Here is a 5,314-nt window from a genome sequence, read left to right on the forward strand (position 1 = left end):
GGGGGGTAGAGACGGCGGCCAACGGGGCGAGGAGAACGGGAGCCGGAGCGACGGCGGCGGCTGCGGTGGCCGGGTCGGTGGCGGGGAGCAGCCTGACCGACAGCAGCTCGGAGGTGTCGGACTGCAGCGCCTCGGAGGAGGCGAAGCTGCTCTCGCTGGAGCTGGGGCTCAGCGGCAGCGATGGCGAGTCGCCCGGCAGCGCCCCGCCGCCCCCGCCCTCCGCCGGAGAGGCCTCGCCGTTGCCCGAGGAGCCCTCGGCCGCCTCCGTGGCCAGCAGCCGCCTGCAGCTCAGCACCTCCCTCGCCTTCTCCGACCTCACCGAGGAGCTGCTGGACGCCGGCACCGACGGGCTGCTCCGGGAGCTGGAGGATCTGCGCTCCGAGAACGACTATCTCAAGGTGGGCACGGCGTGGCATCCCAGGGCACGGCTCGGGGGGGGGCACCGCATCCCTGGGCAGCGGCGGGGCACAGCGTGGCACCCCAGGGCATGGGTTAGAAAGGCTCAGCATCCCTGGCCATAGCGGGATTCAACATCCCTGGGCATGGCGTGGCACCACATGGCGTCTGAGGGCATGGCTCAGTGTGGCACAGCGTCCCTGGCCATAGCATGGCATGGAGTGGCATCCCAGGGCCTGGGTCAGCATGGCTTGGCATGCCTGGGCATAGCTCAGCATGGCACAGCATCCCTGGGCAGTAGCATGACACAATGTGGCATCCCAGGGCATGGGGCACCATGGCTCAGCATCTCCGGGCACAGCATGGCACCCCAGGGCATGGGTTAGAAAGGCTCAGCATCCCTGGCCATAGCGGGATTCAACATCCCTGGGCATGGCGTGGCACCACATGGCGTCTGAGGGCATGGCTCAGTGTGGCACAGCGTCCCTGGCCATAGCATGGCATGGAGTGGCATCCCAGGGCCTGGGTCAGCATGGCTTGGCATGCCTGGGCATAGCTCAGCATGGCACAGCATCCCTGGGCAGTAGCATGACACAATGTGGCATCCCAGGGCGTGGGGCACCATGGCTCAGCATCTCCGGGCACAGCATGGCACCCCAGGGCATGGGCTAGAAAGGCTCAGCATCCCTGGCCATAGCATGATTCAACATCCCTGGGCACGGCATGGCACCCCAGGGCATGGGTTAGAAAGGCTCAGCATCCCTGGCCATAGCATGATTCAACATCCCTGGGCACGGCATGGCACCCCAGGGCATGGGTTAGAAAGGCTCAGCATCCCTGGCCATAGCATGATTCAACATCCCTGGGCACGGCATGGCACCCCAGGGCATGGGTTAGAAAGGCTCAGCATCCCTGGCCATAGCATGATTCAACATCCCTGGGCACGGCATGGCACCCCAGGGCATGGGTTAGAAAGGCTCAGCATCCCTGGCCATAGCATGGCATGGAGTGGCATCCCAGGGCACAGGTCAGCATGGCTTGGCATGCCTGGGCACAACACAGCATCCCAGGGCCTGGGTCAGCATGGCTTAGCGTGCCTGGGCATAGCTCAGCATGGCACAGCATCCCTGGGCAGTAGCAGGGCACAATGTGGCATCCCAGGGCACGGGACACCATGGCTCAGCATCCCTGGGCACAGCATAGCATCCCACGGCATGGCATGATGTGGCATCCCTGGGTGTAGCATGGCTCAGTGTCACTGAGCACGGAGTGATGTACTTCCCAGGGCATGGCTCAGCGTGGCACAGCGTCCCTGGGCATGGAGTGGCATCTCAGGGCATGGCTCAGCGTGTCACAGCATCCCTGAGAACGTCATGGCATGGCACAGCATCCCTGGGCACGGAGTGGCATCCCAGCATGGCAGAGCATCCCTGGGCATGGCTGGGCACAGGGCACAGCATTGCTGAGCTCTGACATGGCATGGCATCGCTGAGCATGGCCTGGCCTGGCTCAGTTGGGCAGCGTGGGTGGGTGCAGGGCTTGGCACGGCTCGGCCCAGCACAGTGTCACCAGACATGGCCTGGCACATCACTGGGCTCAGCTCGGCGTGGCGTGGCACGGCTGGGGATGGCCTGGCGTGCTGTGGCTGGGCTTGGCTCATCTCAGCAGAGCGTGGCGTGGCTGGCTGCAGGGCATGGCTCCCCGAAGCCTGGCATGGACACAGGGCAAAGCTCAGCTTGGCACAGCATGGCCCAGCTGGCCATGGTCCAGCATGGCGTGGCACGGCTGGGCACTGCTTGGCATGGCAGGCTTTGGCACAGGACATGTATTAACACAATGTGGGCTAGCTTTGCCTGGCATGACTTGCCCTGGCATGGCATAGCTGGGCACAGCTTGGCTCAGCACGGCATGGCCAGACCTGGCATGGCAACGCTCAGCACAGCCTGGGCTGGCACAGCTCAGCATGGCACAGTTTGGCTCAGCCCGGTTTGGCATCCCAGAGCACAGCATGGCACAGCCTGACCCTGCGTGGTGGGGCACAACTCGGCCTGGCACAGGGTGGGATGCTCAGCCTGGCAGAGGGTGGGATGCTCCCCGCTGCCCTCCCCGCCTGCCAGCCCCTGGGGGGATTTTCCAGCTCGCTTCTTTCCACTGGTTCCCATTCTCCCTGGGGCTTTTTTCCAGGCGTGCAGTGTGGCTGCCTGGTTCATGGGCACATGGTGAAGCCGGGGCAGATGTGCCATGTGGGGACAGGGACCTGGGGCTGTTCCACCTCTGGTCACACATTGACCCCATGTACCTTGGCACATGCTGCCTGCTGTGAGGTGGGCACAAAAACCCACCGGGTACCACATCCCGCTGGGGCTGCAGGCATTTTGCTCCCTCTGCTCTTCTTCAGGGTGGAGCTGTGGATGGAGATGCTTGGGCGATCATCTGCCGGGGTGGGGGGGGGCTCAGGGGTAGGTGCTGGGTCTCGCTGGCTGCTCCTCGGGTGTCACAGGTTGGAAATCAGGCCAGCTCTCAACCACCGGTGCCAAAGTTTGTAAATGCGTTGGGATTATCGGGAGCTAGGCATTGGGTGACGCGCTTGAAGATGCTCAATCAGGCCCTTTGTCCATTAGCAAAGCCCTGGTTCCCAGCTGGTGTCCCAACTCCTGCCAGAATTAGCAGCAAGAGCTTAAGGGCTTTGATTTACTGAGAGTTGGAAAAATACAGATGAGGCCTCTCCGGTTCCCAAGAACGTGCATGTGGAGGCTGCAGTGCCTGTGGACCGCACGGTCGCTTCCTCCATTTCCATGTCATCTTCTTCCTGGCAAGCTGCAGGCCTGTGGGGTGCGAGTATTTTACCTGCCATGGGGGCTGGCGACTCAAATCCCCCAACCAGGAGTGGTGGGGAAAGCAGGGAGATGCTGGGGAGGTGCACCTAGGAGCACCATGGGGATGCTGGATGCTGGTGGCCTCCTCCCTTCTTGGCCGTGGCATCTCCCGTGTGTGCTCATGCCAGCGTGGGGGTCCCTCTGTGAACACCTCCCTGGTGTGTGCATCCTGCTTATAACCATGCTTTGGTGTCATAGCTCACACCTCCTGGAAGCAGAGCAGGAGACCAGGGTGGTGGTACCCTGGCTCCAGCTGAGCAGAAGCCTCAGCCAGATGCCCACACCCCTTGTGCTCAGAAAAAAAAAAAGAAAAAGGTGGAAGTTTTGCCTCTTTTTTTCCAGCAAGGGACATAAAATATATGCTGGGCTGCAACAGGGTGCTGGCGTGTGCCCTCTCTGCTAAAAAATCAGGGATTTGGGGTCTTATGGCAAAAATAAAACCCTAACCCAAGCAACGGGTGTCACCTGCCTCGCCAGGCAGCCTGCAGGGTCCCTGCAGAGGGGTGGCCACTGGCCTGGGCAGCTCCCCTCCCCACGGGTAGGGGTGAATCACCTTTATCAGAGGTGACTTATTTCCTAGGACTCACCCGAATTGCTACAAAGGAATGTTTTCTTAATGTATTCATGGGAGCCGGGTAAAACCTGGTGTGTTTTTAAAGAGAAAGGAGGATTTTTGGGGGTGGTGGGAGGGTTTTGGCACGGGCCGGGCGTGCGTGGTACTACTACGCCCGTGTGATGCACGCTGGGTTTCGGAGCTTCCCAGCAGAGCGCATCGCAGCCCTCCGTAGCGGTGCCAGCTCACGTTGCTTCTTCCCTCGCCTGCTACAATAAAATCTACGTTCTTTAAGCACATTTCACCCATTTCTCTTTGCAACCCAGATTTTTGCGATGCTCTACCTTCCTTTCTCCTGCTCTGGGCACTGCAGGCTGGTGTCTCCTTTTGCCTCGGGTGGACGCACCTGCCGTGACCCCCCCCCCCCTGTAAATAGGTTATTTCAAGCGTTTCCCCCCACAAAAAAAAATGCTGTTTCTCATGGCCGGGTTGGCAGCCCAGGGAGGGAGGAGGTGTCTCGGGTGTCCTTGCCCTGTCTGGTTGTTGCTGAGCCGTGCGATGGAGAGCGGCTCCCGGCCCTGCTCAGCGGGCTGGAAAATGTGAGATGCGATACGGCAGCAGCTGCGGAGGGACAGGCAGACAAAGAGTGGGCACGGGAGAGGGTTTGGAGCGAGGAGGAGGATGGGGAGGGGGGGATCCTTGGTCTCCTCTCCGCGGGAAAGGGGCTTCGGCAAAAGCCACGTAATGCTGGGAGCACAGCCCTGCCTGCCCTGCGTCACCCTCCGTCCCTCGGGGGCTGAGTCCATTTCCCAGCTCCGTGGAGAAATATGTAGGGTGGGTGGGTGCCTCTTTTCCCCCCCAAGGCAGCCAGGGACTGGTGCACGCCACCAGCTGAGAGCATGGGGCTGCATGGGAGACCCGGAGATGGCATTTGGGCAGCCTTTGTTGGCATCGGGTCCCAGCTCTGCTGTTGCTCAGATCCTGCCCGGCCACCACAGGGGCAGGGACCATGCCTAGGGGTCCCGATAATGGGGTGCAGGGCTCTGCCGTGTGTCACCCCACCAGGAGCCACCCTGGAAGGAGCTTTGCAGCCTCTTGCCCTTTGGGGATGCTGCACGCAGTGGGTTGGGTTGCAGAGAGCCCCCAGCTGTTTGCCTGGTAATTTATGGGGGCAGGTGTAAAGCTGAGAAATGTTGATTTTTTTCCCCTCGCTGCCGAGCGGGAGCTGGTGTCCCAGCCAGGGGTAGGGCCTCCAGCGTGACAGGGATGGAAGGATGGCTGATGTTTACTGTCAGAGCTGAGCTAGAGCTGCTGTTAATGAGCCTAAAGCAATGCCCGTGTGTCACACATGGGTGTCCCTTACCCATTCTTCAACCCCTTGCACCCCAGCATGAGCTGCATTTGCTGGGATCCCCTTGCTGGCAGGGGACGTGCCTGGGCGTTGCACCCCAGGCAATTTCCTTTAGAAATCCCCTCTGATTTTATTCCC

At 61.3% G+C, this 5,314-nt stretch overlaps 1 protein-coding gene across 2 annotated transcripts in view; it reads left to right on the forward strand.

The window, feature by feature from the left end:
- The first annotated feature begins 22 nt into the window (after positions 1–22).
- The window catches only part of SOGA1 (suppressor of glucose, autophagy associated 1), a 28,260-nt gene continuing 22,968 nt past the window's right edge, over positions 23–5,314 (forward strand). The window contains exon 1 of one of the 2 annotated variants that reach the window (XM_014941315.1): positions 23–398. The gene's annotated coding sequence lies outside the window, so the exon portion shown is untranslated. The remainder of the gene's footprint in view (positions 399–5,314) is intronic. The other variant, XM_014941314.1, reaches the window with a different exon arrangement.

Source organism: Calidris pugnax, unplaced genomic scaffold, assembly GCF_001431845.1.
Source record: "Calidris pugnax isolate Ruff unplaced genomic scaffold, ASM143184v1 scaffold55, whole genome shotgun sequence".
Classification (NCBI taxonomy): domain Eukaryota; kingdom Metazoa; phylum Chordata; class Aves; order Charadriiformes; family Scolopacidae; genus Calidris; species Calidris pugnax.